Here is a 24,858-nt window from a genome sequence, read left to right on the forward strand (position 1 = left end):
TCCTCTGCTTGCACTACCCCCCTCCCTTTTCCCCCTCCCTTCTTCGTCAGTTTCATTTGTTTCTTCTATCACTGTGAATGCTCCGGTTTCCACCAGGCACACACACCATCAGTCGAAAGTGCACGCTTTCACAAGGCACATACACCATCAGTCGTCAGTACACGCTTCCACCAGGCATACACACCACCAGCTGTCAGGGCACGCTTCCACCAGGCATGCACACCACCAGCTGTCAGGGCACGCTTCCACCAGGCATGCACACCACCAGTCGCCAGTGCACGCTTCCACCAGGCACACACACCACCAGCCATCAGTGCACGCTTCCACCAGGCACACACAGCACCAGCCGTCAGTGCACGCTTGCACCCGGCACACACAGCACCAGCCATCAGTGCACACTTTCACCAGGCACACACACCACCAGCCGTCAGTGCACGCTTCCACCAGGCACACACCACCAGCCGTCAGTGCGCACTTCCACCAGACACACACACACCACCAGCCATCAGTGCACGCTTCCACCAGGTGCACACACCACCAGCCGTCAGTGCACGCTTCCACCAGGTGCACACACCACCAGCCATCAGTGCACACTTCCACCAGGCGCACACTCCACCAGCCGTCACACATTACAAGCCGTCGGTGCATGCTTCCACCAGTCACACACCACCAGCCATCAGTGCACGCTTCCACCAGGCACACACACCACCAGCCGTCAGTGCATGCTTCCACCAGGTACACACATCACCAGCCGTCAGTGCACGCTTCCACCAGGCACAAACACCACCAGCCGTCAGTGCACGCTTCCACCACGCACACACACCACCAGCCATCAGTGCACGCTTCCACCAAGCACACACACCACCAGCCGTCAGTGTACGCTTCCACCAGGCACACACACCACCAGCCGTCAGTCCACACTTTCACCAAGCACAGACACTACCAACCGTCCGTGCATGCTTCCACCAGGCACACACCACCAGCCATCAGTGCACGCTTTCACCAGGCACACACACACCACCAGCCTTCGGTGCATGCTTTCACCAGGCACACACACCACCAGCCGTCAGTGTATGCTTTCACCAGGCACACACACCACCAGCCATCAGTGCACACTTCCACCGGGCACACACACAACCAGCCGTCAGTGCACACTTTCACCAGGCACACACACTACCAGCCATCAGTGCACACTTTCCCAAGGCACACACACTACCAGCCGTCGGTGCATGCTTCCACCAGGCACACACCACCAGCCGTCAGTGCACACTTTCACCAGGCACACACACAACAACAGCCGTCGGTGCACGTTTTCACCGGGCACACACACCACCAGCCGTCGGTGCACGCTTTAACCAGGCAAACACACCACCAGCCGTCAGTGCACACTTTCACCAGGCACACACACCACCAGCTGTCGGTGCATGCTTCAACCAGGCACACACACCACCAGCCATCAGTGCACGCTTCCACCGGGCACACACATGACCAGCTGTCAGTGCACGCTTCCACCAGCCACACACACCACCAGCTGTCAGTGCACGCTTTCACTGGGCACACACACCAGCAGCTGTCAGTGCACACTTTCACCAGGCACACACACCACCAGCTGTCAGTGCACGCTTTCCCCAGGCAAACACACCACCAGCAATCAGTGCACGCTTCTACCAGGCACACACACCACCAGCCGTCAGTGCACACTTTCTCCAGGCACACACACTACCAGCCGTTACATACTACCAGCCGTTGGTGCACACTTCCACCAGGCACACACCACCAGCCGTCAGTGCATGCTTTCACCAGGCACACACACCCCACCAGCCATCTGTGCACACTTTTACCAGACACACACACCACCAGCCATCAGTGCATGCTTTCACCAGTCACACACACCATCAGCCGTCAGTGCGCACTTCCACCAGGCACAAACACCACCAGCCATCAGTGCACACTTCCACCAGGCACACACACCACCAGCCATCAGTGCACGCTTCCACCGGGCACACACACCACCAGCAGTCAGTGCACACTTCCACCGGGCACACACACCACAAGCAGTCAGAGCATGCTTTCTCCGGACACACACACCACCAGCCATCAGTGCACAATTTCACCGGGCACACACACAACCAGCCCACAGTGCACCCTTCCACCAGGCACACACACCACCAGCCGTCAGTGCAGACTTCCACCAGGCACACACACCACCAGCCTTCAATACACACTTCTGCCAGGCACACACACCACCAGCTGTCAGTGCATGCTTCCACCAGGCACACACACCACCAGCCATCAGTGCACGCTTCCACCAGGCACACACACCACCAGCTGTCAGTGCACGCTTCCACCAGGCACACACACCACCAGCCATCAGTGCACACTTCCACCAGGCATACACACCACCAGGCATCAGTGCACACTTTCACCGGGCACACACCCCACAGACGTCAGTGTACGATTTCACTGGGCACACACACCACCAGTCGTCAGTGCACCCTTTCACCAGGCAGACACACTACCAGACGTCACACACTACCAGCCATCGGTGCATGCTTCCAACAGGCACACATCACCAGCCGTCAGTGCACGCTTCCACCAGGCACACACACCACCAGCCGTCAGTGCACGATTCCACCAGGCACACACATGAACCAGCCGTCAGTGCCCGCTTCCACCGGGCACACACACCACCATCAGTCAGTGCACGCTTCCACCAGGTACACAACCACCAGCCATCGGTGCACAAATTCTCCTGGCACACACACCACCAGCCGTCATTGCACACTTCCACCAGGCACACACACATAACAAGCCGTCAGTGCATGCTGTCACCAGGCACACACACCACCAGCTGTCAGTGCACGCTTCCACCAGGCACACACACCACCAGGCGTTAGTGGACGCTTCCACCAGGCACGCACCACCAGCCGTCAGTGCACACTTTCACCAGGCACACACACCACCAGCGCACCCTTCCACCAGGCACACAACACCAGCCGTCAGTGCACGCTTCCACCAGGCACACACGCCACCAGCCATCACAGTGCACGCTTCCACCAGGCACACACACCACTAGCCTTCAGTGCACGCTTCCACCAGGCACACACACCACCAGCCATCAGTGCACGCTTTCACCAGGCACACACACCACCAGCCGTCAGTGCACGCTTTCACCAGGCACACACACCACCAGCTGTCAGTGCACGTTTCCACCAGGCACACACACACCACCAGCCATCAGTGCACGCTTTCACCAGGCACACACACCACCAGCCATCAGTGCACGCTTTCACCAGGCACACACACCACCAGCCTTCAGTGCAGCAGGCAGGCTCTTCTCAGAGTTTCTTGGTAAATATGAGTTCGATGCATGGGAGGGAGTGGGTCGAGTTTCCTTAAACCATTCAGAGTATGGAGGTGCAGTGCATGAACTCCTGTGTGAGTGAGTCATGCTGCCTGGGATCACTCACTCGACACTTGTAAATTGCGCCTGCACCAGGATTTTTCTCATTTGCAAAGTTCGGCGCATGAGCACTGCTAGGCAGCCCCCACACCCCTGGGAATGACTGTTTACTACAACCAGAATGGAAACAACATTCAGAGCAATTAAAACATGTTCATTTGATGTAAACAACTGTTAATAAAAAACATGTCCAGCTATTGTAGATCTGGCAACTTAAACAAAACAGCAACAAAAAACAAACAAGCATTGGCATAGCCAATAGGTCTTGCTTTTTGGATGCTATAAGTATTTAGTTATGCAGCAGAATATCCTTGGTGCAACAACACCAATTGTTACATGGTTAAACACTTATAAGGTCCCAAATGCGAAACCTATTGGCTATGCCAGTGCTTGTTTTTCTTTTTCTGGTGGAGGATACTGTGCTGTCAATAACATAGGAAAACATAGAAGGACATAACATAACCTTAGACCTCATAATACATACATGCCAATAGACCCGATTTAGGCGGGACACTCTTGGGAGGATATGTATAAGGAAGTGGCGGAGCGTGTCGTTAGCAATCCTGGCTCAACAAAACCCTCCACCACTTCTGAAACGCAATGCTGAACCATATTTACAAGAATGTGGGTCAGCCTTGCGTTTCCCCTGCAATGGCGCTAAGTTAAGCAACTTAGCGCCAATGCAGGCACCCTTGCACCAGAGTTCAAGGGTGTCTGTGTGCAAGGGAGGATTGTTTATGTGTAGAAAGGTGTCCCTTCCTGCATATAAACAATCCTAGAAATGCAATTTTGTAACTTCTATGTGTCCTGCTTCATGCAGCACACATGAAAGTGACAAAATGGCATTTTTAAAAAAGTTTGTTTATGTGCAAGATGGGACGCCTTCCTACACATAAACAAACAATGGCATTTTGCTTTTTTTATGTGTGTTGCACAAGGCAGCACACATGGAAAAAGCAAAACCGAGGAGAAATAAAGCATTTTTCCTTGTTTCGCCATCTTAATACCAGTTTTTTCCTGGTCTTAATTTTGGCGCTGCCTCCTATGTACGCCAGCCTTGTACATAGGGGCAGCGCCAAAATAAATGGGTGTTGCGGTGGAACGCCCACCGCAACACCCACTGCCCACCCCTTTCGCGCTAACCATATCATGAAAGGGGGCCTAATGTACAAGGCAGCATTAAGTGGCTTAACGCTGCCTTGTACATATCGCTAGGCCCCTCTCGCCACAGGAACGTCACAAAAAGTGACGTTCTAGTGGCGTAACGTTCTAGTGGCGATAGGGGCTTGTAGATATGCCCCTTGATTTTCTAATTCAAACATGTTGGCAGTCAGTCGTCTTAAATTACCTCTCATTCAATAGAAGTCAGCAAGGGAAATACACTCTCCCGATTGTGTTTGTGAAAATCTCCCAGTTTCCTCTTCTATAATGTTGCAATGTAAGAATACAAAATAACACATTATAAAACACTACAAAAGAAAACATAAAACACACAGCATAACATTTAATTGAATGGCATCGCATAAATTAGCAACACGTAACAAAAATTAAAACAACATAGTTTCATAACGAAACAGATCAACATCGCATAAAGAAACATATTATTTAAGAGACAAAGCACAGCCGAACAGTCCGTGGTCATATCTCAGTGATTTAAGGTACTTTTAGCGTGAGACAAACAACTGAGTCACTGACAGTCTCCCCGCCCCACACGTTCACAATACGAGGACAGAGTCCAAAAACCAGATATATCTTATAGCTCGACAATTTACAGGAAGTGGTGTAAGTTTAAGTTTCCACGAAGGGCGGAGAAATGAAACCGAAAGCTTATTGGTTTTTTTTTCAAAGGCAGGCGAACCTCGTCGAGCAGCGGACCCTCTCGCTGCAGCAGCTCCCACGGTCTCCACAACTGAAGGTGAGTGGATTTTAAATACTGTTTTAGCTCTAAAAAGCATAATAACCTCAAACCGCTTCGCCAGAAGGAGGCTCCCGGCTTGACGGCGCGTTAATGACACTTGTGTGAGCTTGCGTCTATCACGTCTTTAACGCACCTCTGCCCAATGCAGATAGCTACTTAATTTCCTCTTTGCTCCTGAAGCAAAATATGTTGGGAGATGGAGAGCGGGAGGTGGTGGTAGTTTTGCCTCTTGGTCGGGTTTTTACAGGTACCACCGGTAGGTATTTCATGTCCTGGCCGGTACAAAGTAAGAACAATTACCCAAAGCCCGTATTTTTAGTCCTGCTCCGTAGATACTTCAAACGGAAAATATAATCAGAAAGCACTTTAAAATGCGCTCTACACTTGCGTTACGACCTCTTAAAGAAAGCAAAGGCAGAAAAATCGTGTTACAAATGAATACATACGACTTTGTTTAAAGTTGTATTTAGTGGCATGTCCGGGTCTTTGCACGCTCTTAAAACAACTACAATTAGCCTATATGTTTCTCTTACAAAGGTGGCAACCGTAGTGGGGGGATAGTCGGCATTTGAAATGGAGAAATGGAAGTTCAGGTGCGCTGTACCACCTGCTTGTTTCTCAGAAGTGTCTGTACTCTCCCATTAAAAGTATTTCGTCACTCTTGCCGGTAGTCTCCCTCTCAAAATAAAAAGGTACAGGTTCTTCATATCGTACAGTACCGGCCAATTTAAAGCACTGGGGATAGTAAGAAAAACCGTATAAAATGACATTGGTTCTATTTCATTGGGACAACTGGCCCAGCATACCCCTGGGCACTCCCTGTCAGAAAAGTAAGCAGCACCGTTTGGGAAGGCGGGCAGTCGGATATTGGGCGTTGCCTAAGGTTCACCTGTGAGATGGTTTTTGTTAGGAACTCTGCCAACTGGACCACAGAGCCTTACAGGTTTCCCTGCCAGGCCACTGTAATGTGGGGCCAGTATCATGGACAGACAGGCCCTGAGGGGGTAGTTTAAGCAGCGTCGCTAGGCCAGTATTGCTCTGGCTACTGTAGACTTTTTCTTGTTTTAATTGTCTGCAAAGACTGGAGCATAATATCGAAAGAGGATTCTATATACAATGATAAAACAAGCATTTACAATGCAACGGTCTCACCTTGGCAAAAGTTAGAGCTATTGGCATTGTAAATAACAACATTTTTATGTATGTGTTGGTTTTGAAAACAGATACATAAATGGCATTGTCATTTACAATGCCAATAGCTTAATCTCTCCCAAATGCGAGACCTATTGCATTTGCACACACACACACACACACGCATACATGTTTATATCACTCTATGAAGACCAGTGAAAAAAACCTACATTATGAGGGCCACCCTTTCTGATCATCAGAGAATCAAAATGATCATACATTTTATGTTTATACTATAATGACAGTATGAAAGTTATATCAGATTTTCAAAAAACGATTAAGGGAATAGTTTTGAGACTTTCTGACATAACCCCCTTATGAGGACCGCATATGTCCCGTATCCAAGAGTTATGAAGACCATTTTTACACACTACATGAAGACAGCAAACAGCTTTACGAGGACCGGTGTGTGTTTTTATACAAGGCTGTTTATGAGGACCAGATTATATTTTACATATAGTGTCTTCCTATTTGGTACAGTATATATTTGTCAAAAAAACAGCCTTTATTTGGATCCCTTTCGTATGTGACTGACAATTTATTACAGAATACATATGCATTTAGCAAACACTGCTTTCTTATTTCATCCAGCGTATATTTAACTGACCATACTGGATTTCAAATAGTGTATTATTTAGACAATACCTTTAAAAAATAGTTCCTAAATGCTAAAATATCCATCTTTTCACTGTGTTTCCCTTTGAATTTGTGTAGTTCTGCATCCTCAATTCAGTTGGTATTTTGAACATTTGCGAAGTGAAGAGCTGTTTTTCAGTTTCCAGCCACATGTGCTATATTCTTAAAGTGGTAAAAAATGTAGGGCCCGGATTAGGCATTGTAGCCCTTGTAAAACTGCAGACGGGATCTCCATCTCGTTTGTGAAGGTGTATCCCATTCATCCAACTCTAATTATGGCATCTGACAATTTGTAAGTAAATTCTGTCCATAAATTGTGAAAAGCTGGTTAAACGTCAACTTCAACATAAGAACTTGAGGTCGCTCAGATAAGACCTGGAAGGCAAGAGTAGAGCTGAACCTATTTTGATCTTTAAAATGGGGATACATAGATGTTTGTCTTTCTGTAGCTATGAGTTTTACACATGCTTAGGTGCCTGATATGTCTGTGCTTCTATTGCCATCATATGGATCATATCTTAGTGTGTGTCAAAAAAGTGTGATCTGTTATCCATCACAACAAGGACCATATGATATTGTGTGTTAAACATCTGACCCTATTCTCATAGCAATTACCTCACCATTAGGTCTGATGCAAATTTGTGCTGTTATCAAAGCCACTGTTATCAAGCATGAATTTCTTTTCTATTCAATAAGGACTATATCACCTAGTATATTACAATTGCATGTGGTTTTACCATTCACACTGAGAAACAGATAATATGGCATGCTACAAGATTTTGTTCTTTGATACATCACATTGAGGGCCACATCATGGTGTTTGTTAGTAATATGAGCGGGTGCCTATTCATCACAGAGGACATTTTCATACTGTGTATTGCAGGGTTGTGCATGCTTTAAACATCACCAGGAGAAAAATATTATGGAGTGTGTTACAAGTCAATGCTTGTTAGACCAGTCAGCCTTAGGGTGGTCGTCCCCAAAGCTGATTGCCTTCACCCCCACTATATTTCTGAATTTGCTTTTGTTGGCCTTAGGACTGCTAACCAGTTCTAAACTGCTTGTTCACATTCCCTAAAACATGATAAAATTGGGCTACAGACCCCATTGTCACATTTAATTTATTTGCAAGTACCTAGTAAAGTAATATTGCATGTACACCCACGGCCTGTAAATTAAATGCTATTAGTGTCCCTACAGCACTTTTTGAGCCACCCACTTAAGTAGACTTTTTTTAACCTGTCCCTGGTCTGCCAGTGCAGCTTGTGGGTGCAATTTTAAACTGCCATTTCCACCTGTCAAAATAAACCTTTTACCAAGCGTAAACCATTCTGTTGAGTACATATAAGTCACCTATAGGGTAGGCCCTCAAAAGCACATAGGGCAAGGTGCAGTTTACTTAAAAAAGTTCGACATGTAGTTTTTAATCTGACCTGTCCTGGTAGTCACTATTGCAAGGCCTGCCTCTTTCATAGCATACCATTGGGTACCTTATTACATTTAATAAGTGTTAATTTTTTATTGGGAGCAGGTAGGAAAGTCATGAATGGTATCAGAGTAATTTAAAACCATCTTGGATGGTAAATTCATATTTCAATCCTCAATTTTAAAAATGCCACTTTTTAGAAAGTTGGAAACAAGAAAAAGGTCTGGACGTACGTTTTTGAATAAATACATTCATAAATAACCACCTTAGATTCTCAAGTAGTTATATTGTTTTCCTTGCACTTGTTATTTGTTCATTTATTTGTGGAACAAACAAGATGGATATTTCTTTCATGTCTTAAAGAAGAACAATTAGTACCAACATATATCAACAACACAATGGTGACAGTACTTTGTACATATCACAAATACTTAGGAAATGACCAAACATGACAAAACAATAGACCAGTCCTTATTTTAACATAAAGAACAATGGCGGTACAATTCAGTTATGTGTTTCCCTACATACACCTGCCATAACCAGCGAAGCATTTAAACAGTTACACCAGGCCTAAATGTCCTGTTTGTACTCGGTATGGGTCGGTTGATTGGTGGTGATTATTGCTGGCTCGGTGGGGTCGACACATTTCAGAACCCTATTTGATTTCAGGGTTCTCCTCAGGACCAGGACTTGGTCATTCACATTTGAGGTGAGGGAATTCTCACGGGTGATGATGCCTTATGAACTCAAGGGGTGTGGTCCTTTTTCTCTTGTTGTGTCCAGAAATGACTGCGGCGGTTGCTGGTGCTTCAATATGATATTCACGCTTCAAAATAATTAGATGATGACAGGGGGGACTTGTTAATGGCTTTCAAGCTGTAGCTTTGTGAATGGTTCTCATGGGGGCCCCACATGGTTCCTCTCCTCATGTACGATGTACATCCTATGTACTCTGTCCCTGTTGTAAATCACAGATACCCCTTTATCTAAATCCTCCCCCCACCACCAAGTATAAATCACCCAAATCTTTTTCACTTGCCCTTATTAATGTCCGCTCGCTCGGGAAACATCGACAGGACGTAGCCGACCTGATGGAGGACAATAGTTTAGACTTACTATTTATGACAGAAACTTGGATGGATAGTTCGTCCGATCCAGATATAGTGATTGCAGCTCCAAAAGGCTTTTCCATCTATAGACTGGACAGACAACGCAAGAAAGGTGGTGGGATTGCCGTCATTTTACGCGACACTTTTATCGCCAGAACCAACATGATCTCACTACCATCCTGTGAAGCTCTGCAATTTTCTATCAAACTGACTCCCTCCCATAACTTTAATGGGATCCTTTTGTATCGTCCACCAGGATCAAGGACCGGATTCATTTCCAACCTCAGGTCCATTCTGGAATCTTCAGCCCTTGATAGTTCCCTCACTGTCCTCAGTGATTTTAACTTTCATTTTGACAAAACAGAGGACAAAGATACTGCTGCGCTTCTAGGAGATATGACCACCTTTGGTCTCCCATTGTTGGTCAAATCATCCACACATGACGGGGCCATATATTGGATGGCATTTTTACCAACTCACAGGATTTACAAGTCTCTCAAATCCTTCCAGTTACTTGGTCAGACCACCATGCCATCATGGCGTCACTAACCATTCAAGACATTGGAGCCTCCACACTACCATCCAACTCTCAACAGTCCTTCCAGGCGTGGAATGACATTGATAGTTCCAGCCTGAAAACTCTCTTAACCAAATCCACTCCCCCTCTATCAACCAACCCTAACACCGCCACCTCCTAATTCTATGAGTGGGTGGGCTCGGCGGCATCCTCCCTGGCCCCGGTTAAACAACGGTCTCGCAATAGATCTACCCCGTCGGCCCCCTGGTATTCGGAGGCCTTAAGAGAACAAAAACAACAGTGTAGGAATAAGGAGAGGCACTGGAGGAAAGACTACTCTGTAGAAGCCAAAATTAAGTATAAAGAAACGGTAGCCAAATATAAAACTATGATTAATGAGGCCAAGAAAAAATTCTTTAGCGTTAGAATCGAAATGGCCAAAAACTCCAATAAAGCTCTGTACGAAACTACTAAGCAGCTAGCAGGATACTCCACAAACCTGACTCCACCTCCCTCACAACCCCTCTGTGACGCCATAGCCAGCTTCTTCTTTAGTAAAGTCAACAACATCTATTCTACCTTTGCTAATAACACCAAACTCCCTCCCAACTTGTCAACCGCCGCCCATACTGGACCCATCCTCTCTCAGTTCGCAGAAATTTCTAGTTCCCAGATTGCTGATATTATATCCACCATTAGATCAGGTTCTGCTCTTGACCCCTGTCCATTTAAAGTACTGCTACCTGTTATTGAAACGGTTCTTCCTGCCATCACCTCTATCTGCAACGCAGTGTTTAGTACAGGCACTTACCCTGATATTCTAAAAAAAAACCTCATTAAACCACTCTTAAAGAAGCCACATCTCGACATGGAAGAACCTAAGAGCTATCGACCTATTGCCAGCCTACCAGTACAGGCTAAAAAAGCTGAAAAAGCTCTGAATCAACACCTCTCCGCGTTCTTAGAGCAACATAATTTACTTGATGAATCCCAGTTTGGCTTCCGCCAATTCCATGGGACGGAGACGGCTCTGATCAAAGCGACGGATGATATTAGATCCATCCGCGATGCTGGGGGTACAGCAGTCTTGATACTGCTTGATTTATCTGCAGCCTTCGACACGGTCGATCATGCTACGTTGATCGACCGTGTCAAAAACATGGGTGTCCAGGAAAATGCCAGTAAACTTCTGGCCTCTTTTCTGGCCAATAGAACCCAGGTGGTCACAATGGGACCCTTTCACTCTTCCACCTTGTCCCTGCCACGTGGAGTACCTCAAGGCTCATCCCTAAGTCCGACACTTTTCAACATCTATGTGTCGGACTTAGCCAATGTTATTCATGCACATGGGATGAGCCTTACTACCTATGCAGATGACACACAGTTGGTCCTTGCCATTAAGAACAACGGCCATAAAATAGCGGAAGATCTTAAATCAGGCATGGTAGCAATTGGGAGCTGGATGGCTTCCAATTGCCTAAAATTAAATTCCGACAAGACAGAAGTAGTCATCTTCGGACCGCTGACTCCGGAATGGTCATCCAAATATTGGCCATCCTCATTAGGCTCGCCTCCCGAGCCTGTCAGTAAGGTGAGGAACCTGGGAGTCATTTTTGATAACCGCCTCAATTTTCATCCACACGCTAACCAGATCACCTCCTCAGCCTTCCACAAACTAAGACTCATCAAAAAAATCCTCCCCTTTCTTCCTGATACAGCTGGTAAAACCCTGGTTACTTCCCTTGTATTGTCCACCTTGGATTACTGCAAAGCTTTATTCCTCAATGCACAAGAAGGAGTTTTAAACAAAATGCAAATTATACAAAACTCAGCTGCCAGGCTACTGGGAAAAATTCCCAAATATCAATCCGCCTCGGACACAATCAGAGAGTTACACTCGTTACCCATCAGAAACAGAATAAAAATCAAAACTCTCTGTATTGTGTACAAGGCCTTGCATAATATGGGACCAGCATATACTGTCCAAAATCTGATTCCCTATTGTCCGTCCAGAACACTACGTTCTTCAAGTCTAATTGATCTTGTGGTTCCTCGGACCAAGACTGTTTCTGGGGTGACAGAAGATTCCTGGTGTCAGCTCCAAAATTGTGGAACACGCTGCCCCATTTGATTAAAGCCAGTCCTTCCCTCTGGTCCTTTCGTAAGCAACTTAAGACCTGGCTCTTTAATCACTAGACTCAGCTCCCCCCTCTCAGGTTAAATATTACAGATATCTTAGCGCCGAGACGCCCATGGGCCTTTGTTCACGCTTTAGAAATATCATTAATAATAATAATAATAATAATATGTGAAGCGAATGATTTCTGGCAGAAACCGTGATGCATTGACATTTTTGTGCAGTGTAATGCCAGTGGCGGGGAACACAAGTATTTCAATGACTTCCGCATTGTTGGCATACCAGGGAGAGACGATGCAGCAGAGGAGGAACTCGATCGGGAACTTATACATAATTGAAGAAGCTGAGCCCTTCATTGAAAGACTCGCAATCCCCACCGCCGGCATTACACTGCACAAAAATTTCATAAGGCTGCCTTAAGATGCTTGATAGAGGCAGAACTGTATCCAATTCTGAGTGCACTCCTGACAGAGATTGTTCCTCTTAGGTGCTGATAAGCAGGAGCTGTTTTTGATAGTTTAGTCCATTAAAATGATTATATCACATTTCATATTGCAACATTGTGCGCTATTAAATCCTTTTTTGAAAAAGCATCATGAATCACAGCAGGGTCATGGTTGCGGGGCGGCGTGGCGGCTGAGCATGGTGTGCCGGGATGACAGGCATTGGATTTGTTATTTTCGGGTGGCGTTTCTCAATGTACCCGTGTCGAGTATGTGCTTTTCATTAATTATGCAAGTTTAGAAACTTAGTAGAACTTAAATGTTTATCTGTTGTTAAGATAAATATTTATATATATTTTTGATGACCCTATATATTTTGTGATCATGTGAAAGCATAAGGTAAATCATGCATTTGTGTTAATTTATTTACGCTGCCTAGACCTATTAATGCCAGGCTTTCTTCCAAAGGTTCTAGGCATCGTACAAGGTCCAACAAAGTCTTTTCACTATGTTTACTCATATGTGAGCTTGGTGTTTATAGGTGATATGGTATAATCACCAAGTATGTATTGGCTTTGAGAAAGACCAGTTTGGTTGAAACGCGTCAGCCGAATAAAACTTTCCATGAAAACCTTAAAAAAAAAAAGAACCAGCAGGGTCACAATCACAATCTTGCCAGTGGTTTTCTCCTGCTCTGTAAAATGACCATAGCTTTGATTTTTACAGGTGTGTTGGTATGTTATATATGTGAGCTACTATTATCATACTTTGGATCAAGTCATGGTGTGCATCACAGCAGTTTGATTTTATCCATCATAATGAGGACCACATGATGTTGTGTGTTACACAACTGAGCTTTTTCCTATCACTGTGATGAACACCCCACTAGGTCTGTTGCAAAATTGTGCTAGTACCTAAAGTACTGTTACCAAGAATTAACTTCTTTCCATAACAAATAGGAATATATCTCATTGTATGTAACAAATTAATTTGGGTTTATCAAGTGCAATGAGCACTAGATGCCATGACATGTTTCAAGATCGCTTGTTTTGATACATCACATTAAGGAGCACATCATGCTATCTGTTACAACATGAGAGATTGTCTATTTATCATAGAAGGTAATTTCACATAGTTTTACATGGATGTGCATGTTTTAAATATCACCAGGAGGGCAATATCATGCAGTGCACTACAGCTGCATGTTGGTTTATTTCTTCATTTGTAATTAATCGCAGAGACTTTGTGATGTGCTGGCATACAATAACAAGGCTACCGTAGCATTCTTAATAGACATAGGCCAATTCCTTATTACAACTGTATTCATGTGAGATTGGTCCGTCCTATCTGGTGTCACTAAATATGATTTGTTTAAGACTTTTAGTCCATCAAACTCATAACGACATCACAGTGCATGATTTAACTCTCTGTGATATTACACCACACTCTGATGAAAAAAAACTCTTGCGTGTTTTTATCCATCAAAATGAGGACTACATTGTGGTATGCAATTCAGATGACCATGTGTGTAAATTGTGAGGTTTTATACATTGCAAAAAGGAGCATAGCAAAGCACATGTTACAGTTTTCTTTTGTGTTTCTAACATGTAGTAGACACTGCCACAACTTTACATGTGTATCAAGCATATGAACCTTTCTTCTGGACACTGAAAACCATTTCATATTTTGCGTATCACAAGAAGGTGCTCTTTTATGCTTTACAATTGCTCCTATATAAAGGTGGCTTATGCTCCTATGTGCACTTATAGGTCACACTGAGGACCATGTTAAATTGTGTGAGACAGGTTTGTGTACCTTTATCTGCCACAAGTAATATTGTGGTGCCTATTACAGAGGTTGGCGTTTTTATCTATCACAATGAAGACTGTATCAAGATGTGTGTCATAATTGTGTGTTTTTATCCAACACAATGAGGACCACACTTTGGTTCATTTTAGACATGTGTGCTTCTGCTATCACAGAGTCACACCATGTGATATTGAACAAGTTCATGTTAATGTAGCTTAATTAGAAGTACTACATTATTGTGATTTAGTTTTATTGCACATTCCTTTAACAGTAAGCTCCATTAACAGTAAGCTTCTTTAACATTATGTTGGGTATTAGTAAAGCGTTTTTATCCATCACAATGAGGACTGTATCAAGATGTGTATAACAACTGTGTGTTTTTATCCAACACAATGAGGACACATTTTTGTGCAGTTTAGACAAGTGGGCTTCTTCTATCACACAGTCACATCATGTTGAATTGAACAAGTTCATGTTAATTTAGCCATCATTAAAAGTACGACATTAATGTGAATTAGTGTTATCACATATTCCTTTAACAGAAAACTCCTATGACATTATGCTGTGTATTAGTAATGTGTATGATCTTAAGTAACTAAAAGAATCTATATTGTATTGTATCTTGGAAATGTGTGCACTCATCCATCACAATGAGGGCTCTATACAGGCCTGGTCCCTAGGACATGCACCATCCAGCCAATCGACCATCATAAAAAAGCACAGGTGCTAATGTGCACCGGTATACATTTACACTTGCGACTAGTGAATGTGAGTAAATACTTCTGTGTGTGGGGTTAGTGAATTTCAGAGGGCCTTGTTGTTCTGCAAAGTATTTGTGTGCCTGCAAATGTGCTACTTTGTAACTGTCCACAAACATTTCTTCAGCCCATTCCAACCCAGGGAACAATCTGATATTCACTTCTAACACGTGCCAGATTAAATCTGTTTCCAGGGTTGGAAGTGGAAGCAATCAGACTAAAAATTGGAAATAGCATAGATGAAGAGATTATTCCATAGGGGAAAATGTTTTTAAAATGTTATTACTTCTACTTGCTTCAGAATATTTCCCAAAATCTAAGCATGCAAACTTGTTCAAGGGAAAATGGAATTCTCAAAAGAAAATGAAGACTACCCCTTGAAATACATCCTCTGTAGCTGTATGCTAACTGTCCCCAAGGCAACCTTTGTGAATTTAAAAAGCAGCTTGCTCATGTAATCCAAAATTATAATAAATGTAGCACTTGGTGTAGTGAATTGAGTAAATGTAAATGTATAGTATTTATATAGCACACTCCTACCCAGAGGCCTCATAGCGCTGTATTCATACCGCTGTGGAACCCATCCCGGCATTCCTGTGAAATGTCTACTCCTGGGCACCCCCAAGGTGAAGCCAGGCATCCAAGCGCTGCTGGGGCCGTTGTGGAGATTAAGCAAGCTATTGCCCAAAGTCACAGAGTGGGACCCATGATTAGACTAGGCACCGAGGCAAGAATTATCAGGTCCGGGGAAATTGAGTCCAAGAACCGCCGAGGCGGGAATTGAACCCTGGTGCCGGGCCAGACCTCTGCATCAGGGTCTGCCGCTCTAACCATTGAGCCAGGCTTCTCCAGTAAATGATAAAGGAGTATAAAAGGTGTTTGTCTATATGAATCACAGCAGGGTCACAATCACAGTCTTTCCAGTGGTTTGCTCATACCCTGCACAATGACCATAGCTTGGAGAGTTATTGGTGTTTTGGGGTTTTATATAAGTGAGCTACTATTATACTTTGAATCGAGTCTTGGTGTGCATCACAATTGTTTGTTTGTATCCATCACAACGAGGACTATATGATGTGTGTTTTATATCTGAGCTTTTGTATATCACTGTGAGGACCACCCCACTAGGTCTGTTGCAAAGTTGTGCTATTATCTAAGCTATTGTTACCAAGAATGAAATTATTTCCATCACAAATAGAATTATACTACATTGTATGTTATAAATTAATTTGGGTTTATTAAGTGCAATGATCACTAGATGCCTTGAAGTGTTACACGATTGTTTGCCTTGATACATCACATTAAGGAGCACATCATGCTGTCTGTTAGTAATATGAGACAATATCTATGTATAACAAAAGACAATCTCATACAGTGTTTTACAAAGATGTGCATGCTTAACCATCACTAGTGGGGCAATATCATGCAGTGCACTAAAACTGCATGTTGATTTACCTCTTCATTTGTAATTCATTGCAGAGAATATGTGATGTGCTTGCCTAGCATCATAAGGCGGCCTTAAGATACTTCATAGAAACAGACCTGTTCCTCATTAAGACTGCATTCCAGTGAGAGACTGGTCCTCCCTGGTGTCAATAAATATGAATTGTTTAAGAAATGTAGTCCATCAAACTCATTACAGCATCACACTGCATGTTTTTAACTCGGTGTGCTATGTGCTATTACACTGAACTCTAAAACAAAAACACAACAGTGTTGTTATCCATCAGAATGACGACTACATTGTGGTAGGCAATTCATGTGACCATGTGTATAGCGTGTAAGCTTTTATGTAATGCAAAAAAGGGCACATCATGGCGCATGTTACAGAATTGTGTTGAGATTTTTAACATATTATAGACCCTGCCACAACTTTATAAGTGTATCAATCATATGAACATCTGTTCAGGACACTAAAAACAACTTCATATTGTGTGTCACAACATTGTGCTCCTTTATGCTTTGCAATTGCTCCTATATATATGGGGATTATGCTCCTATGTGCACCTTATAGGTTAAACTGAGGATCATATTACATTGTGTGAGACAGGTTTGTGTGCATTTGTCTGCCAGAGGAAATATGCTGCCTATTGGAGAGGTTGGTGTTTTTATCCATCACAATGAGGACCATATCAAGATGTGTGTCACAATTGTATGTTTTTATCCAACGCAATGAGGACCATATTTTGGGGCATTTTAGGCATGTGTGCTTCTTGTATCACAGAGGAATATCATGTTGCAATGAGCAAGTTCATGATAATGTAGCTATCATTAAAAATATATCATTAATGTGATTTTGTGTTTTCGCATATTCCTTTAACAGAAAGCTCCTTTAACAGTAAGATGGTTTAACAATATGCTGTTTAGTTGTAGTGTGTATGATCTTAGGTAACTCAAAAAACTATATTGTATTTCATCTTGGAAATGAATGCACTTTTCCATCACACTGACGGCTCTATGCAGACCTGGTTCATAGGACATGAATTTATCTACATCACAAAAAATCCCAAGGGTTAATGTTGTGTGCCTTTATCTGCCACAGGAAATATTATGCTGCCTATTACAGAGGTTAGTGCTTTTATCCATTGCAATAAGGACCATATCAAGATGTGTGTCACAACTGTGTATTTTTATCAAACACAATGAGGACACATTTTGGTGCATTTTAAACACGTGTGCTTCTTCCATTACAGAGTAACATCATATTGTATTGAACAAGTTCATGTTAATTTAGCCATCATTGAAAGTACCACATTAATGTGAATTATTGTTATCACTTATTCCTTTAACAGAAAGCATCTATAATATTATGCTGTGTATTAATAAAGTATATGACTTGAGTAACTAAAAAAAAGTATATTGTATTGTACCTTGGAAATGTGTGCACTTATCACTCACAATGACGGCCCTATACAGCCTGGTCCATAGGACATGCATCATCCATCGAACGATCAATCACAAAAAAGCACAGAGGCTAATGTGCACAAGTACATATGTACACTTGGAAAAAGATGACTATTGAATGTGAGCAAACATTTTTTGTGTGTGGATAGTGATCTTCATAGGGCTTTGTTGCTCTGTAAAGTATTTGTGTGCCTCCAAATGTGTTCCTTTGTAACTGTCCACAAACAATTCTTGAGCCTATTCCCACCCAGGGAACAATCTGAGATTCACTTCTAACAAGTGCCGGATTAAATCTGTTTCCAGGATGGAAAGTGAAAGGAATCAGACTAAAAATTGGAGATGGCATAGGTGAAGGGATTACTTGACAGGGAAAAATGTTTTTCAAATGTTATTACTTCTACTTGCTTTGTAATATTTCCAGAAATGTAAGCATGTAAACGTGTTCAAAGGAAAATGGAATTCTCAAAAGAAAATGAAGGCTACTCCTTGAAATACATCCTCCTTAGCTATAAGCTAACAGTCAACAAGACAACCTTTGTGAATTAAAAAGCAGCTTGCTCTGTATCCAAAATGATGATAATAAACGAAGCACTTGGTGTTGGGAATAGAGCCAATGATTAAAGGGTATGAAGCTGTTTGTCTACATGAATCACAGCAGGGTCACAATCACAATCTTTCCAGTACTTTGCTCATACCCTGCACAATGACCATAGCTTGGAATGTTACAGGTGTTTTGGGGTGTTATATAAGTGAGCTACTATTATACTTTGAATCAAGTGTTGGTGTGCATCACAATTGCTTGTTTTTATCCATCGCAACGAGGACCGTATGATACTGTGTGTTATATATCTGAGCTTTTTCCTAGCACTGCGAGGACGACACCACTAGGCCTGTTGCAGAGTTGTGCTATTATCTAAACTATTGTTACCAAGAATGACATTATTTCCATCACAAATAGAATTATACTACATTGTATGTTATAAATTAATTTGGGTTTATTAAGTGCAATGATCACTAGATGCCTTGAAGTGTTACACGATTGTTTGCCTTAATACATCACATTAAGGAGCACATCATGCTGTCTGTTAGTAATATGAGACAATATCTATGTATAACAAAAGACAATCTCATACAGTGTTTTACAAAGATGTGCATGCTTAACCATCACCAGTGGGGCAATATCATGCAGTGCACTAAAACTGCATGTTGATTTACCTCTTCATTTGTAATTCATTGCAGAGAATATGTGACACGGTGTCTCATGACATTTTGCTGCGGAGGCTGGAGGAAGTGGGACTTGAGGGGAAAGCTGTTCAATGGTTCCGCTCTTTCCTCTCGGATCGGTTTTTTAAAGTGGCCATTCCACCTGGTCAGTCCTCTTTACATCCTCTGGGCCTAGGAGTCCCTCAGGGCTCTGCGTTGAGCCCCACTTTGTTCAACTTGTATGTGAAACCGCTGGCTGCTTGATTGCCGCTTTGCTTCATTTGCGCTTTGTTTATTTCATACTGCTGTTTTTGACTTTGTTAGCGCATTTGCCTCTAGCGCTCCGCTGTGCTCCCCCCTCCGCCTCCATTTTGTTTGTTGTTGTCGTCCTCGTGTGCCCGCCCCGCCTCCCAGCTGAGCCGCCCTCCCACTGACCAGAAATAGCGCTCCTCTCCCTGAAGGCGCCGTGACTCGCTCCTCTCTCACGGGCTGAGTGGTCGCTCCCAGTGTCCCTTGCAGACATCTGGTATCGTAGCGCTGCATTGCTTTGAAAATTGCCATATCATTTTGCCTGCTGTCTGCTTGATTGCCGCTTTGCTTCATTTGCGCTTTGTTTATTTCATACTGCTGTTTTTGACTTTGTTAGCGCGTTTGCCTCTAGCGCTCCGCTGTGCTCCCCCCTCCGCCTCCATTTTGTTTGTTGTTGTCGTCCTCGTGTGCCCGCCCCGCCTCCCAGCTGAGCCGCCCTCCCACTGACCAGAAATAGCGCTCCTCTCCCTGAAGGCGCCGTGACTCGCTCCTCTCTCACGGGCTGAGTGGTCGCTCCCAGTGTCCCTTGCAGACATCTGGTATCGTAGCGCTGCATTGCTTTGAAAATTGCCATATCATTTTGCCTGCTGTCTGCTTGATTGCCGCTTTGCTTCATTTGCGCTTTGTTTATTTCATACTGCTGTTTTTGACTTTGTTAGCGCGTTTGCCTCTAGCGCTCCGCTGTGCTCCCCCCTCCGCCTCCATTTTGTTTGTTGTTGTCGTCCTCGTGTGCCCGCCCCGCCTCCCAGCTGAGCCGCCCTCGCCCCTCCCCCTCCACTACCCATATATGACAGTTGTTCCCGCGCGCAGCATTCACGCGCAGCGACCGCGCCCAATCCGCGCCGAAGGTGCGCCAAAGGTAAGCCCGTCTACGCCCGTCCGCGCCTGGACCGCGCCCAGCGCCATACCCCCTGGCCCTCGCATTGCCCAGCCCTCCCGCATTACTTACGATGCCACCACCCTCCTAGCCCTTAACCCCGGCCGCTCCACCAACTGCGTCCAAGCCGCTCCTGGACACACCCATGGACCTTTCTCATGCTACTCCTGCAAATTCATCGGTACCGTCACCAACTCCGCTACGCTCACACAACAGATTCCCGACCCCAACCACCTACAATGCATCCTTCTCAACACCCGCTCGGTCCACAGGCACGCCATTGACCTATGGAACCTACTAGACACCATCTCTCCAGACGTCGCCTTCCTAACAGAAACATGGATGAACGCTTCCTCCGCCCCAGACATCACCATTGCCATCCCAGAAGATTATAAGATCATACGCAAGGACCGTACCGGCCACACAGGAGGAGGAATCGCTATCGTCCATAAAAAAATCCATCCACATCTCAACCAGCTCAGACGTCAATCTCGCCAACTCTGAACACCTTCACTTCCAGATCCACATCGACCCCAAGACCACACTCAGAGGCACCCTCCTTTACAGGCCACCAGGACCCCGCGCACAATTCAGTGAAGACATCACGGACTTCATCACTCCACACGCGCTCCCCTCCAAAGATTACATCCTTCTTGGAGACCTCAATTTTCACCTTGAAAAGAACAACGACCGCAACACCACCACCCTCTTGGACAACCTCGCCAACCTCGGACTTAAACAACTGGTCACTTCCCCCACCCACATCGCAGGCCACACTCTCGACCCTATCTTCACCTCCAGCAATCACGTCTCCTTCAGCCACACTACGGCTCTCCTCTGGACTGACCACAGCTGCGTTCACTTTACCTACAACAAGCCCAAACCCATCAACCACCCCCAACCAACTCTGCAAAGAAACTGGAACAAAATCACCATCGACCAGATCTCCTCATCACTCCTTCTAAACCCCCCAGCCCACTCTTCAAACCCCGACCAAGCCGCCACCAACCTCACCCTATGGTTATCCAACAGCGCCGACATCCTAGCACCACTGAAAAAACGACAAAACAAACCTGGCAGCAAGTAGGCCTCATGGTTCAACGATGATCTTAAGAAGTCCAAGAAACTCTGCTGCTCCCTTGAGAAGGCCTGGAAAAAAGACCCAACCACCAACACCAAGAACGCCTTCAAAAACGCCACTCGCATACACCACCAACTAATCCGAAAGGCCAAGAAAACCGCCTTCAAGGATCGACTAGATAACAACGCCCACAACAGCAAGGAACTTTTCAACATCGTCAAGGAATTTACCAATCCCTCGGCCAACTCCAACGACATCACCCCCTCTCAAGCCCTCTGCGACTCACTAGCTTCATTCTTCCACAACAAAATTGCAAACATCCACAACAGCTTCGACAACCAACCCGGAGACCAACCCACCCAACCATTTGCTGAACATTCACCCCCCTTGAACATCCTTAACGACTGGAGCCCAATCTCCACTGAGGACACCATCCGCCTGATGAACTCCATCCACTCAGGATCCCCCACTGACCCATGCCCTCACCACATCTTCAACAAAGCAGACTCCATCATAGCACCGCACCTCCGAGACGTCATCAACTGCTCCTTCAACTCCGCCACCTTCCCGGAAAGCTGGAAACACGCTGAACTCAGCGCCCTTCTGAAAAAACCCACAGCGGACCCCACCGAACTCAAAAATTACCGCCCCATCTCGCTCCTTCCATTCCCAGCCAAAGTCATCGAGAAAGCTATCAACAACCAGCTCGCCGCCTTCCTCGAAGCCAACAAATCCCTCGACCCCTCACAGTCCGGATTCCGAGCAAAACACCGCCCTCATCGCAGCAACAGACGACATTCGAACGCTACTGGACAATGGAGACACAGTCGCCCTCATCCTCCTCGACCTCTTCGCAGCCTTCGACACAGTATGTAGTGCGCTATATAAATTCTCTGACTTGACTTGACTACGCCGATGACACGCAGCTGGCGGTGACACTCAGTGGGGACCCTGAGGTGACTGCCCCCAGGTTTTGCGCAGGGCTTTTAGCCGTGGCGAATTGGATGCGTATTAACTGTTCACAGTTAAACGCCAAGAAAACCGAAGTCCTGATCTTAGGAAAGCAAGCGGAATTGTGGGGAGATCAATGGTGGCCTCCTGAATTGGGGGTGACTCCCATCCCAGCGGCCGAAGTGAAGAACTTGGGGGTCTGGCTGGATTCCAACCTCTCTTTTACCAGCCATACAAAGAAGATCGCAGCTACCTGCTATGGCATTCTGCGAGGACTGAGACCAGTCCTCAAATTCTTCGACCCCCCTACTCGGCAACTGGTGGTCCAAGCCTCTATTCTCTCTCGGCTGGACTACGGGAGTGCTCTGCTGCTTGGTGTTAATCAGGCCAAGGCCACCAGACTGCAGAGGGTGCAGAATGCCGCTGCGCGGGCCATTGTGGGCCTTCCGAGACGGTGCTCTGTATCTGCAGTTCTGACCTCCCTTCACTGGCTGCCGGTCAGACAGAGAATCAAATTCAAGGCACTCTGTCTGACATTTAAGATCCTGAAATTCTCGTCACCTCCTGCCCTGACGGGTCTTGTCTCCCCGTATGTCCCCAGGCGATCTCTCAGGTCCGAATCTCTTCATCTAGCGAGCACGCCTAGATTCAGACTGAGTAGGATAGGAGGTCGCTCATTTCGCGTTATGGCGGCTGGATTATGGAACTCCCTTCCTGTCCATATCCGTGCCCTGAATAGCCTGACTCTCTTCAGACGTGCGATCAAAACTCATTTGTTCACCTCTGTCGACTGATCCCCTCTCTTTTCAGCGGTGATTTGTTGTGTTGTGGTACTTGATCAGGCGCCAGGATGCCCCTTCGCTGGGGCAGCTGTGCGCTGAATAAAAGTTATTAACATAACATAACATAACATAACATATGTGATGTGCTTGCCTAGCATCATAAGGCTGCCTTAAGATACTTCATAGAAACAGACCTGTTCCTCATTAAGACTGCATTCCAGTGAGAGACTGGTCCTCCCTGGTGTCAATAAATATGAATTGTTTAAGAACTGTAGTCCATCAAACTCATTACAGCATCCCACTGCATGTTTTTAACTCAGTGTGCTATTACACTGCACTCTAAAACAAAAACACAACAGTGTTGTTATCCATCAGAATGACGACTACATTGTGGTAGGCAATTCATGTGACTTTACTTTAACTTTACTTTAAACCATTTTATAACGCGCTCCATTACTGGGGAGTATCCTGGCGCATGTGACCATGTGTATAGCGTGTAAGCTTTTATGTAATGCAAAAAAGGGCACATCATGGCGCATGTTACAGAATTGTGTTGAGATTTTTAACATATTATAGACCCTGCCACAACTTTATAAGTGTATCAATCATATGAACATCTGTTCAGGACACTAAAAACAACTTCATATTGTGTGTCACAACATTGTGCTCCTTTATGCTTTGCAATTGCTCCTATATATATGGGGATTATGCTCCTATGTGCACTTTATAGGTTAAACTGAGGATCATATAACATTGTGTGAAACAGGTTTGTGTGCATTTGTCTGCCAGAGGAAACATGCTGCCTATTGGAGAGGTTGGTGTTTTTATCCATCACAATGAGGACCATATCAAGATATGTGTCACAATTGTATGTTTTTATCCAACGCAATGAGGACCATATTTTGGGGCATTTTAGGCATGTGTGCTTCTTGTATCACAGAGGAATATCATGTTGCATTGAGCAAGTTCATGATAATGTAGCTATCATTAAAAATACAACATTAATGTGATTTTGTGTTTTCGCATATTCCTTTAACAGAAAGCTCCTTTAACAGTAAGATGGTTTAACAATATGCTGTTTAGTTGTAGTGTGTATGATCTTAGGTAACTCAAAAAACTATATTGTATTTCATCTTGGAAATGAATGCACTTTTCCATCACACTGACGGCTCTATGCAGACCTGGTTCATAGGACATGAATTTATCTACATCACAAAAAAAATCCCAAGGGTTAATGTTGTGTGCCTTTATCTGCCACAGGAAATATTATGCTGCCTATTACAGAGGTTAGTGCTTTTATCCATTGCAATGAGGACCATATCAAGATGTGTGTCACAACTGTGT

At 44.8% G+C, this 24,858-nt stretch overlaps 1 protein-coding gene across 1 annotated transcript in view; it reads left to right on the plus strand.

The window, feature by feature from the left end:
- Positions 1 to 5,270: 5,270 nt before the first annotated feature.
- Positions 5,271 to 24,858, plus strand: part of LOC147732457 (uncharacterized) — a 181,776-nt gene continuing 162,188 nt past the window's right edge. The window contains exon 1 of the mRNA XM_086956974.1: positions 5,271 to 5,378. The gene's annotated coding sequence lies outside the window, so the exon portion shown is untranslated. The remainder of the gene's footprint in view (positions 5,379 to 24,858) is intronic.

The sequence above is a fragment of the Lissotriton vulgaris genome, chromosome 2_1 (assembly GCF_964263255.1).
Source record: "Lissotriton vulgaris chromosome 2_1, aLisVul1.2, whole genome shotgun sequence".
NCBI lineage: Eukaryota > Metazoa > Chordata > Amphibia > Caudata > Salamandridae > Lissotriton > Lissotriton vulgaris.